This window comes from Oryctolagus cuniculus, chromosome 2 (genome assembly GCF_964237555.1).
Source record: "Oryctolagus cuniculus chromosome 2, mOryCun1.1, whole genome shotgun sequence".
In the NCBI taxonomy this organism is placed as follows: Eukaryota; Metazoa; Chordata; class Mammalia; order Lagomorpha; family Leporidae; genus Oryctolagus; species Oryctolagus cuniculus.
The window spans coordinates 143,764,021-143,777,701 of NC_091433.1; the positions used below are offsets into that span (position 1 = coordinate 143,764,021).

The 13,681-nt window shown below is 39.0% G+C and overlaps 1 long non-coding RNA gene across 3 annotated transcripts in view; it reads right to left on the bottom strand.

Moving 5' to 3' along the window:
* Positions 1-13,681, bottom strand: part of LOC138848811 (uncharacterized) — a 501,068-nt gene that overhangs the window by 53,498 nt on the left and 433,889 nt on the right. For all 3 annotated transcript variants that reach the window (XR_011386917.1, XR_011386918.1, XR_011386916.1), the window contains one exon: positions 3,868-4,031. This is a non-coding gene — a long non-coding RNA (uncharacterized lncRNA). The remainder of the gene's footprint in view (positions 1-3,867; positions 4,032-13,681) is intronic.

Here is a 13,681-nt window from a genome sequence, read left to right on the forward strand (position 1 = left end):
ACTTTAATTATATTGTCTTAGATGACTTCACACCTATCTACAATTAAGAATCTTAATACTTACTCCCATTGCATCAACCATATTAGATTTCCTCCCAATGTGTTTTCCAACGAGGAATAGGAACTTGTGGTGTTGTTATCAATGATCACGTTTCTAAATAGGCAGTGGAGAGAATGGAATTGATTTACTCTATTAGGGAAAGGTCATTTGCATATTGCCAAGTGATGTGCATGCTGGCAGATCCTAGAGCTGTGTTTCAGAGACTTCCTCACATTTCTCCTTTAATAAGCTGTAGCTTATTTTCACTCCCTATAAAGCTGTCCTTTATTTTCCTCTGTTGCACTATTCTCCCCTACTGGAGGATAATGTACACTAACACAGGCATGTCATGGCCAGGTATTCTCTACCTTCTGCGTTAATGTTCTCTTCGGCTAATTCATCATCTCTGCTGACTTTTCAGGACTGGTGACAATGGTGACTCCCCTAATATCTGAATGAAGTCCTTCATAAATATTTGGCCAAGTGATTGATATCTCCTCTAGTTATTTTTCTCACACCTCTTCCCCTCAGCATATAACAGATGGGATTCCATCATCAGAAGCAGATGCTGTGGAAAAAGTTATCAGGAGCCCAGAAGCCCTCATGCTAGCCCCAGCTCTTCCATTAACTGCCTCTGCTCTCCCACACAACACTTGGCAGCTCCAGGCCTCCACTCCCATGTCTGAAGAGTCAGATGAAAACATCCTCGTCATCAGAGTGCCAAGGTGATCAAAAAAGAGATGCATGAAAGTGTTTTCTCATATAAGACAATCCATGCATTGTTGATCTCTCTTTACTGAATCATGTTGACTTTTCATAAGCAAATTAACTTTAAGCTATTTCTGTTTCACCATCATCAACTTGTAATACTAATAAGCAAACAAATCCACTTCAGTTACAATTGGAAAGACTCCTCATGGTGCAATTTCAGACATTAAACAAAAGGATAACTTTAGCCACTCCCACCTCAGTCTCAAACCATGTCTCATTAGCAACACATTCTCCACCTTTATTTATAGAAGCTAGAAGAGCCACTGGGGCAGGGGGCTGGGGGTGGGGGGGAGTGTCTCTTGTAATTTTTTTTTTTTTTTTTTTTTTTGCCTGAGCTTCATTCAAGGAAGAAAGGTGTCAGGGCTGCCTGTGGATCTGGAAAGTATTTTGGAAGTAAGAAGCAGACAAATGTAAATCTTTTAAACCCCTATGATAAGCAAACTCTCTTCGGTTCAACATATAAATATAAACACTAAATCAAATCAGATGCTTATACATTTTTTAATCCCATCATAAAACATTTTGTTTTGACAGCTTGGTAATGTAAAGTAGAAACACCAACAGCCAAAAGAATCAGCATCTCTGCCTGCCGACTACCTGAAAATCTAGTCTTTCTTGTGTATAAATAGAGAAAAAATATATGTTTATGTAAAGGGAAACACTGATTTACTAGAACTGATTGCTCCATAGTCTAATTACTTTTCAACTGGCTGTTCCAAATTAAGATGTCATTGATGGCTTTTGGTGATATATTTCATTTTAAGCAAATTTATTCTATAATAGAGTACATCATAATGGAAAGCAGAGTTCCTACTCTTCCCTCCTCTTTGTAGCCTGATATCTTGACAAGTAAATTAAATTTAGCAGTTAAAATGCTTCCATTAGTAATTTTATTAAGTTAATTAAAGAATCTCTCTTTCTGAATTTTAACTACCTTCCTTTCAGAACAATGTTGATTTTTTTTTTAATTTCATGTATTTAGGGACTGTGATATATTATGGGACCAATCAACAACTCTATCAGTACTACATTCCTGTGGCCAAGATGCTACCCAGAAAATCAAGGGAAGAAATAGCTCAGAAGTTTTTGAAAGGGATGATCTGTTTCACATCAGATGTAGTATGGTTTTAGCATCATAAAAAGAGGAAGAAAGAGGACGGAAGGAACAATGAAAAATACACTTTTGAGGCTATCTCTATTCTTAGGAAGTAGCAGAACTACTAACAAGTGTCTCCATCCATCCAGGGTAGATCATAGGTAGCTCGAGTAGTGTTTACAGGTGGAAAGAGAAAAAACCGAATTCTTCTCCTTACCCAGTAATACAAGTGTACAGGTGGTACTGAGCAAGACACTGAAGTTGGTAAAGCATGTGTTAAATGAGATCTAAGGTCCTCTCCAAGACACAGCATTTTAAAATAATAATGCAAATGGTTGCAAGAGGCTTGGGGTGAAAAACAATTGTCTCAAGGTCCAATGCCTCTTTCTTGGGGGAAGTATTCTTGAACTCAGGAATTACAAAAAATTATGTTTGGAACTGGAAGGGAACATAGAGGAAATTGTATGCCATTCTGTCATTTTCAAGAAGAGAACTCCGAAAGCTTGAGATTAACAATGCCATCACCACCATATTAATAACAGCAACTATAACAATGGTGACCAGTAGTTATTGAACTCATCACTGTGAAGCTTCTCAAATACTATTTTATTACAAAACTCCACAATGCAGATTCTACTAATGCCCTAACCTTATAGACACAGGAAATAAGGCCTGACTCCCTAGTCCCTTGTACATCACTTGTACACATTCTTTACCTTAGGTGAATAACTTAGGGTCATGCAAGTAGTTAGCGACTCTTCCAAAGCTAAAGCTCAGGATATCTACTTCTCAGATCTGCCTTTTATAAATTAGGCCATATAAAGAGAACTGGATTACTAGTGGTCAAGCTGGGGGCCTGGGCACTGAGAAGTTGCTATGAAGACCTTCAAAGATAATTTGAGTACCAGAGTACCCAATGGGAAACTTTATCAAAGGCTGCACTCATGTGTTCAGACAAAAAGTGTCATTTCCTTTAAAATTGGGGAGTTCTATCCCTTACTCATTCATTGAAGAAGTAAGACAGCCTAGAATACAGTTCATGGCAATTACTGATAATACTTTCCATCTTCTCTCTTTTTGTAATACCCTGGCCCTCTAACAGCTCATTCTGTGAGCTCACATGCACATTGTTCAACATCTATCACCTCTCTCAAAACCACTATTCCCTGCCTGAAGCCTCATGCCACTAGAGTCTACATTCACAGTTCAGGTACCGACCCCTTCTTTCTACCCTTTGTCTTTGGGGCATTGGATGCCTTTCATTGATGTATCCCAAGCTCACTTCTTTCCTCGTGAGAATAGATTACCATAGCTTCTTTTCCTGTTCTTCAGATTCTATTTCACAAAAGCCCAAAGAATTAATCTGGCAACTCATAGACCATTCCTTGTAGGACAGAAGAGATGAAACCAGAAAAGTATTTCATAGGCCAGAATATATACATGTAAAAGAGCTAAATGGTAGATGCCTACTCCAGATGATGTATCCATATTGAGGAGCCTACCTTGCTTCATTTTTTTTTTTCCTGAAATGTCAAGATTAAAAGGATTTAAAAACATTATTTTCCTTTGCCCCTTATTTGAGCCTTGGTTATTCTGGAGACAGATTTTTAAGATGGGACATCAACATTTTGCACACAAGCACAACAAATCAATTGTCTCCATGGAGACCTTTGTGGAGGATGTTTCCTTTACTAAGCAAAGACTGCCCTCTCCAAAATGATATTTTCAGAAAGAATCTAGCATTCTGCAATATTTTTATACTTAATAGCTAAATAGATAGATAAAGGGACAAAAGATCCTAGATCATCTGGTTTTGTTGGTGGTGGTGTTGGTAGTGGTGGTGAGGGTCACAAAAGAACCTCCATTCCCTGATGTTTGCCTGAGAAAGAACGCTACATTGAGCCGCAAATATTATCAACGTAACGGACCATAAAGCCAAGATGTTATCACGGAACACTTACCTTCTACTTCCTTGATATCCTTTCATCCCCATTGCAGGTACTCATTGGCGAGGTTCTTTTTTAATGATTTGTTTTTTAATATTGAGTTCAAATCCAGTAGTGAAATCTGTTTCATATTTGTAATCAGTTTTCAGCTCTTGGAAGAAGCCCAAATTGGTAAGTCCCTGTGAGTGAAAAAGGAAAAAAAAAAAAAAAAACCAGAATGTTGTTATGCAACCTGAGTTTATAGAAGATGAGAGAAGATAACGCAGAGGGGAAGGATTGGCAAAAATAAACATCATATTTTCTCCTTCCACTCCAGACATTTGGGCCCAGCTTTCAACCTGGATAGTGACCAATTAAATGTATAGAACCACAAAAGAGCCATCTGGATCATGAAATTATGTGGCAAAAATCCCCATTATTTGTCACATAGAAGGAAGAATGTGTGATTTTAAAATAAAATACAAAGAAAGATGTAGTGAGTTTGATGCAGGAGTAGATGTAGCCGGCCACAGTTCTGAAAGATTCGATAAGCTTCTTCTTACTTATCCTTCACCCTGGAGGCTTCTGAAGAGGCCTGAATATCTGGCTTAAAGTGAGTGATGCTACTTGAAATGAAAAGCAAGGAGATTGCAAATCACTCTTCAGCACAGGCTTGGAATAAGCGATGGCATGGCTGATGGACAGATTCAGGTATTTAAGTGAGTGTGATTTCCAAGCAACAATTTCTAAACCCTACACTGTCGTTGACCTCCATCACACGATTGGACATGTTTATGAAGGCACACTCGGCAGAATGAAATGCACTGGGACAAATGCTGAAGTCATTTTTGAACAGCATAGCAGTATGACTACAAAAAGAAGCCACATTACCCCAATCAGCCCAGTGTTGCACCCTTCCTCTGCTTAATGATCTGAATTCATTCGAGCAGAGGACCTTTCTGTTTGAGGAATGCAGCTACTAGTTTGGTTGGAAAAAACCAAATGAGATAGGTAACCCAATGTGTGTGATCAGGTAAGGACTTGAATAAATTGTACAAGACTGCATTTTTGTGTTTTCCATCTCTTCTTTTCTTTCTTTTTCTCTTAAAGGCATAGCTAGCTATCAGGAAAGTGAAACTACCCTCAATTTTTTTTTTTCTGTAGTCAAAATGGTCAGAAAGCAAACGCAGCACAGCCAATGATTAATCTTTTAAATCCAACATGATTAACTGTGCATTGAAATGCATGGTCTGCAAAAGTATGTCCAATTAAATAGTTAAATACATTCTAGAAAATTTAAAAACTTCAATTGCATATGGATACCATTTTGAACCGCTAAAATTTCCTTTTTCTTCACAAAGGCTCAAGATATTTACTTGTACAAAAATTAAAAGCATACATTTTATTGTAAATTACATAAAATATTTTCATTGCATCTCTTCTTGAACCTTACCAGAGAGCAAAACAAAACACTACTAAGAATGCAAAGACTATTTTTTACGATCACTAGAGCAACTGCTGACTCTGATCCAGCCCCATCTTCTCTCTACTGCCTCTTACAATTGTTTACAAGGACTAGCTGGCTGGGCCCTGAGGTCATGTTCTGTGATATGAGTATATTTCATATATTATAGTTCTACTTAAGCCAGTTCAGACTGCTTCCATTTGAACTATTGGTGAGAAAACAATGTTGGTAACAGCCAACAGCCAGAATCACTGTTAAGAAAATAATGTTGATAATACCCATTAGTTAGAGCAAAGGAATATACAATCATAGCCATTCTCCTTGTTGCTAATCTTAGTGGTGAAATTTTTTCAGATGCCAATTAATTGTATAGTGATTAATACAGACTTCTATTAGACTCTAAGATACTCTAAAGCAAAGACCAACTTATCCATCTTTACATCACTGTAGCATTTTCCATAATATTTTATATATAGACTTTATTTATTTTTAAAGATTTATTTATTTACCTGAAAGGCAGAGTTACAGAGAGGCAGAGGCAGAGATAGAAAGAGAGAGAGAGGTCTTCCATCCAATAGTTCATCCCCTACATGGCAGCATGGCTGGATCCGAAGAAAGGAGCCAGGAATTTCTTCTGGGTCTCCCGCATGGGTGCAAGGGCCTAAGGATTTGGGCCATCTTCTGCTGCTTTCCCAGGCCATAGCAGAGAGCCGTATCAGAAGTGGAGCAGCCAGGACTTGAACCAGCACCCATATGGGATGCCGGCACTGCAGGTGGCAGCTTTACTTGCTATGCCACAGCACACAGTGCCAGCCCTGATATATTGACTTTAAATGGTGAAAAATAATAGAGTAAATGAATGAATCAGGGAATTAATATTTAAATATGAACAATGATTATTTGTGCTATAGTCACACTATACTGAGAACTGTCTGGAAGAGTTTTCAGAGAGCGACAAGGAAACTTGGCTGACTATTCTTGGAGAACTCGTTGACTGTTTGTTGGATGGAGACAGTTCACCAAGAAAGCAGATTTTGACCCTTCAAGAACTTGAATGTGATGATGAGTTTATGACAGTTCTAAAAGCCAACATACGGTTGGTGGCCAGATTGTGGTTCTGGACTCAGAGGCTTCCATTTGGAAGGCAGACAAGCATTTGAATTATGGGTCTAATGAAAGTGTCAATAGCAATCCTGTTACTGGAGGAGTTGTAAAACCCTGCTTAATGAACTAGGCAGGGACACAAAAACACAATGGTCTAAAATGTACTGTATGAGAAAATGATAATTAGCCCAGATTTCATGTACAAGATAAAACGCATAGGGATGATATTGCCACTGAGCAATATTATAGGCCTACAGGGGACTGTTTTGTTAACAGGGTTTGGCTCAGCCTTTTCAATCCTCCTTGTATGAGTGGAGATGCACTACACAATTCAGAGCTGTGACTTAGAGAAAGAATGTCAGATTGCGAAATTCCTATCATAGATGCTGACAAATGTTAATGACAACAAAGGGGTTCTGGCCTTATTAAGAGTTCACTCTTCACTGGGAGGCTTTAAGTGAGTATATGCTGCCTTTTACCCCTGTTAACAACATATGGAGTAGTTACTATCACCAGCTTTTTTGCCATAACTAGTAAATGGCATAGCTAGGATTCCACCCAGGTTCATTTAACTTAGAAGTTTTTTCTTCATACACCTTGTAATATGGAGAGGCTAGGAAGAAGGAATAACATATATTTTATTTTTATGTTTTTAAGATTTATTTATTTATTTGAAAGGCAGAATTAGTGAAAGAGAAAGAGAGAGAGAATCTCTCATCCATTGGTTTACTTCTCAGACGGCCACATGGCTGAAGCTGGACTGACCCAAAGCCAGGAGCCAGGGACTTCTTCCAGATTTCCCATGTGGGTGCAGGGGCGCAAGCAGGGCCATCTTCCACTGCTTTCCCAGGCCATTAGCTGGGAGCTAGATCAGAAAAGGAGTAGCCAGGAATTGAACTGGCGCCCATATGGCATGCCAGTAATGCAGGTGGTGGCTTTGCCCACTACACCACAGTGCCAGCTCCAAGATATTTTTAAAGCAAGGGAAAGGGGCCTGCATTGTGACACAGTGGAATAAATCACTACCTGCAATGCTGACATCCCATATGATCATCAGTTCATGTCCCAGCTGTTCTACTTCTAATCCAACTCCCTGATAATGTGCCTGGGAAGCAGTGAATAATGGCCCAAGTGTGTGGGCCTCTATCACCCATGTAGGAGACCCAGTTGGAGCTCCAGGCTCCTGGCTTCAGCCTGGTCCAGCCCAGGCCATTGCAGTCAATTGGGAGAGTGAACCAGCAGATGGAGGATTTGCCCCCCTTCCCCCAACACATACACCCCTTTGTAACTCTTTCAAATAAATAAACAAATCTTTATTAAAAAATCAAGGGGAAAAAGCATTATTTTTAAGTGCTAAACTATGGAGACTATAATTCATAACAGAATTACAAAAGAATTCACTCTGGACTTGGGTTAAAGCTGGTTTTGTAGAGAAGAGCGGGAAGTGGACCCAGTGATCAGTCATTTACAGAGTAGGAAGGAAACTGGATAGTTAGTAGACAGATGAGGAGAGAAGATGAAGGGTCTTGAAGGATGAAAGTGATAGTGTTTGTTTTGGAGAATAAAAGGGTCAGAAAGATGCTATAATGTGAACCAGGCGCAAACAACATGTGGGAAATGTGTTTTTCATTTTCAGCATATATTGGTCACCCAAAATACATACTGCCAATACTGGGGGGAAAAGTGAGCATGTGTTGCTAAGATAACCTAAAGGCAAATCCTGAATACACTAAAACCTCCAGCCAGACAAAAGCCTATTTGTAAATTATGCCACTTAATTTCCCAGGTCATGATTGCCTCTCTCTGCAAAGCGGTTTATGACATTCTCAATTAAGAGTTTGCTATAAAAATGAATGAATGAAGTATTTCAAAACTGCTATCAGATATTAAAGATGAGTCACTTTAAAAAGTGGTTTTGTTTCCTATGTTCTGGATAATGCATTTGAGAATGTAGTTTCCAGGCTCACCCATCACCCCATTGTGAAATCAAATTGAATGACTCTCTGCTCTTAGAATGATCACTCATTCAAATGCATTCAATAAATAAAGCCCAAACACAATGAGGCACTTTTCCTAGAGCATCCCAGAGAGCTAGGGCCTGGTCTCTCTCACCATATGAAGCTGAGATTGAAGTAAATAAAGCATTCACCCACACTGAATGCATAATACATAGTGACTTATTGTTTACTAAGCTCTTACATGTGCATTAGCTCATTTGATCTTTGCAACAACTCCATATTAAAGATGCTGTTGTTTTATTATCTCCATTTAACAGACTTACAGACTAGAACTCAGAGTGGCTGGTGATTTGCACAAAGTCACACAGTAATCCAAGAGATATTTAAAATCTCCAGTTCCTGCTCTCAGAACAAGAAGTGTATCTTAAATGATAAACATACAATTAGCAGAACTATTACTGAGACCAGATAGAAAAATTTAATGCATTCAGACATACCTGTGATGATTTTGTAAATACTGAGAAATTCATTTTCTACCTTTTGCAATTCTGTGAATTCTATCCTGGACAAAAGGTCATCCAAATATGATACTTGTTCAGAGCTACGGAAATGTATGCAGTCTAAAAGAATATGGGCCAAATGCAGAGTGAAAATATCCACGTATCTCCCAATGCCATTTACTCTTGGTTTCTCAAATCCTTTTTGAAATTAGACAACTTACAAATCATAAAAAATAAAATCTAAACTCTTGCCCTAAATTCAATTATCATGTATCAGAGAGGGTCATGAGTGCAGTAGGTTGGAGACTTAGTAAAATAAGACCAATATAGGTATGGTGCATGAGAGAGAGAAAAGAGGTTTGTTTTTTTTTTTTTTAAGAGTTTTCAATTTACATCTACAGAGCATACTGAGCATTATGTGAAAAACAACAGAAAATACAATTTTTCCCAAATCAACATCCTTTCAGCTTCTAGTACTAATCAGTCAGAGTGGCAATGGAGAATAATTAGGAGATAAGAAATCAACTTCTCTTAAGTCAATCTGAGGTCAAACTGTGCAGATCAGCACCTAAGGATGGAGGTGGGGATGGACACGAGCAGCCTAGTCCCCTCAAAGAGAAGGGGGTTAACACTGTCCTGCAAACACCATTTCTAAGCCTATCAGGCCTCAGGCTCTCTGTCATTCAAGCCCTCCTGTGCCTCTTTCTTCATGCTGGCTGTGGGAATACCTTAAAGAAGACCTCTCCGGAGGTGCAGATCCTCCATAGTGGCTGGGGTCCTATGGATATCTGTGGAGAAGAGTTACTGGACCTCAGGGTCTTTCATTTTTTTTTTAATTGGGTGCCAGCATTGTGGGTAGATTAAGCTGCTGCCTGTGATGCCAGTATTGCATATGGGTGCCTGTTTGGGTTCTAGCTGCTCTACTTCTGATTCAGCTCCCTGCCAAAGCCCCTGGGAGAGCAGCAGAACATGGTCCAAATGCTTGGGTCCCTACATCCATGTGGGAGACCTGGATGAAGTACTGGCTCCTGACTTTGGCCTGGGCCAGACCTGGGTGTTATAGCTATTTAGGGAAGTGAATCAGAAGATAGACAATCTCTCTCTCTCTCTCTCTCTCTCTCTCTCTCTCTTCTTCTTCTCTCTTTTTCTCTTTCTCACCCTCTCTCTCCATAACTCTGCCTTTCAAATAAATAAATAAATCTTGAAAAAAACTTTCATCCATAATTGAGATTTTATCAGTGTTGAGCATACACAGACATTTCAATTTGCACACAATTCTTAACATACATACTGAAAATCTAGAAAGCAATGAATTGTCATTATTTTAAAAGTTATTCCACTGACTTCCCAGTTTCACATATGGAGGCAATTCATCCCTAAGAGGGAATCAAGTATCCGTATCTTCAAATGTTGCTGTTACATAAATTCCATCAATTCACAATTTAATTTCATAAACATGACACACTCAAATTTTAATCTTTCATAGCACATTAATAAATGTATTAGGAAAATTGACAGAACCAGAGTGAGAGCAAGAGAGACACATAGAGTGACATCTCCCAACCACAGGATCACTCCCCAAATGCCAACAATGGCTGAGGGGCTTAAGTCAGGGGCCAGGAACTTAATTCCGGCCTTGCACATGGGTGGCAGGAGCCCAATTACTTGTGCTATTGGTTCAGCCTCCCACTGTGTACACTAGCAGAAAGCTGGAATTTGGATCGGAGGTGGAACTGGAACCCAGGCACTCTACTACAGGATGTGTGTGTCCCAAGTGGAGTCTTAAGCACTATGCCAAACACTCGCAACCTAGACTCCTATATTATGAGTCATGGAATTGGGGAAACCATAATTATATCAGTTGTTATTTGAGGCATTGCATTCTTCCATGTGCTTTTAATTACTAATCCATATAATCAAATCATCCAAAGCACCAAAGAATCTTCATTCTTCTCCATTAAAAATCAGAAACAGAAGTCATGATTCCAAGGTTTTTTCCTGCAAAAGGTAAAGAGACTCTAAACCAAGGTTAATTATCTATTTTTGGGGGGTATCAGGAAATATTTTTCTAGCAACATTTCTGTATAATTTCAGATTTTATTTTAGAATCAAAAACAGTATCCTTGCTCATGACCAAAGCTTTACAACTCCTTTGCATTACAAGCCATGTTGAGGTCTTTAAGGCATTTTGAGTGTAATGACCAGTGGCTTCAGGAATGAGGTTCTGTTTAGATAGCATAAGACCTTTGTTGTTGATTGAAACCTGGCTTGATGCCTCTATACATCTAAATAATTAGGAAAAATACATTTAAATGAGAAGCAGATGCTGTTTCCAGATTTCTATTTTCACTGTTCAGAATAAATAGAAGCTTTCATCTCTGCATTTACTCTTTGGATATGGTGCATACCACATGAATCATTATTTAAAGCATAGGGTGTTCTTTTCACAAAGGTAAAGGAAATAGGGGACCTCTGGGGTACTCATTCCTTCAAAACACTTTTTGCTCCAAGAAAACTAAACAGGGTTATTCATTCTCCTTTACTCCTTCATATGCTTTCATGTCTGGTTCTACGCCAGTGAAGCCGAATAGAATGGGAGAAGGCTGGTGCTGAATGCAAGGATGGCAGCTCTGCTGGTGATGGGGAGCTTGTATTTGACAACAGACCATAAACATTCTGAAACACTCAATGTTCATTGTATTAGACACAAAATCAATTAAAAAAAAAAAAAACCTATTACCTATCAGAGGACGAGGAAAGACAAGACATAACAGTTACTTTCAATGGTGGAGGGTGGTTTTCTTGAGCTGTAATTTCTGTCTCTTTGTCACCACTTAAGTAGGCAGAGGGCATTTTTAATTTCTCATTCCAGGTAGGAAGTTACACATTGGGTTTTTGAGCCAGTTTTAACTGCTTGAGTCATTTGAATGGAGTCAGCTAAACAAAGGGCAAAGGTCTGTACAACTTCAAAGTACAGCACATATATGGAATCCACAGATCTCAAAACGTGTTCTTCTGAGATGAGGCAAAGCTACTACCAAGACCAGTAGGAATTAATGAGTTTTGCAGTTATAGAGCAATTTACTGAACTCCTTTGTTTACCTTTACCAGTACTGCACTCATTCCTGGCTCCACATGCCACCACTCATTCTTTAAGGATGACTTTCTTATTCATGATTTATCCCCAGAGTCTAGCACAGTGCCTGGCACATGTCATCCATCAATCAATCAATATTTGTGGATTGAAAGCATGAGTAATAGGATTTCACTGCCCTGAAATAAGAAATAAGTCCCATTGTTTAAAAGTTGTGTGAATACACACACACACACACACACATATACACACAATAAATAAACAAAATTGAAAACAGTAGATGGTACTTAAGAAGCCCTTACCATGCAGCAGGCATTGTGCTAAGAATTCCATCTGCATAGTATTAATTATGACTCCCATCATAATATTAGAAAGTATTATTCTCGGGGCCGGCACAGTGGCACAGTAGATTAATTCTCCACCTGCAGCGCCAGCATCCCATACGGGCGCTGGATCTAGTCCTGGCTGCTCCTCTTCCAATCCAGCTCTCTGCTGTGTCCTGGGAAAGCAGTAGAAGATGGCCCAAGTGCTTGGACCCCTGAACCCACATAGAAGACCAGGAAGAAGCTCCTGGCTCCTGGCTCCTGGCTTCAGATCGGCACAGCTCCAGTCGTTGTGGCCATTGAGTGAACCAAAAGAAGGAAGACCTTTCTCTCTGTCTCTCCCTCTAGCTGTCTGTAACTCTACCTCTCAAATAAATAATATCTTTTTAAAAAGTATTATTCTCTCCATTTTATACGGGAAAAATCAGAGGCTCAATTAGATGGAATGACTTCCATAAGTCACAGCCAGAAAATGGCAAAACTTGCCAATCCATCTTATTCCACCACCCTGTACCTATTCTTTAACCACAGCTTTATGCTGCTCACTTGGTTTCAAAGGTTTTGAAAGCTTATTATAATTCAATGTGCTACAAATTTAGATCGAATCCAGGAAGAAAGGATAAAATTTCTCCCAATTAATTAGCCCATGGACTATCAGGATCATGTTTTCATTGCAAATTCAGTGAATAACCTGTTCTTAGAATTGAACCAATGATCCAAATGAAGAATGTGGTCATTCAACTCTGAGAAAGGTTTGAAGAGTTCAGTCATATGAATTACATTGTTGTGGAATAATCCAGGGTTAAAAATGCTTCCAGAACTTTTGATCTGAATAGACATGGAAGAAATTCTATCCTATAAGAGTATATATAGATCCAAAAGAAAAATAATATAGTGTTAAGAATAGGAATAAAATATTACTATTGTGGCTGCTATTTTACTGCTACTATTATGAATAATAATTATTATTTTTTCAATATTTATTTTCATTTACTTGAAAGGCAGAGAGAGGAAGGGAGAGATGGAGAGAGGGAGAGAGAGAGAGAGAATATCTTTCTTTTGCTGGTTCAATCCCCAAATGCTCACAATAGCCAGTGCTGGGTCAAGCTGAAGTCAGAAGCTTGGAACTCCTTTTGGGTCTCTCATGTGGATGGCAGGGGACCAAGCACCTGAGCCATCATCTACTGCCTCCCAGGATGCATTAGCAGGAGTCCAAATTGGAGGCTGAGGTACCAGGATGCAAACTGACATGCAAATTTGAGCTTAACCCACTACATCACAAAGCCTGCCCCTATTTGTCATTATTAAAGATTTATTTTGAGCTTTCTCTCCATCAAGCTGTGTGATAAGTGCTTTACACACTTTTTTTCATTTAATCTTCAGCAAAATTCATGAGGTAAGCATAA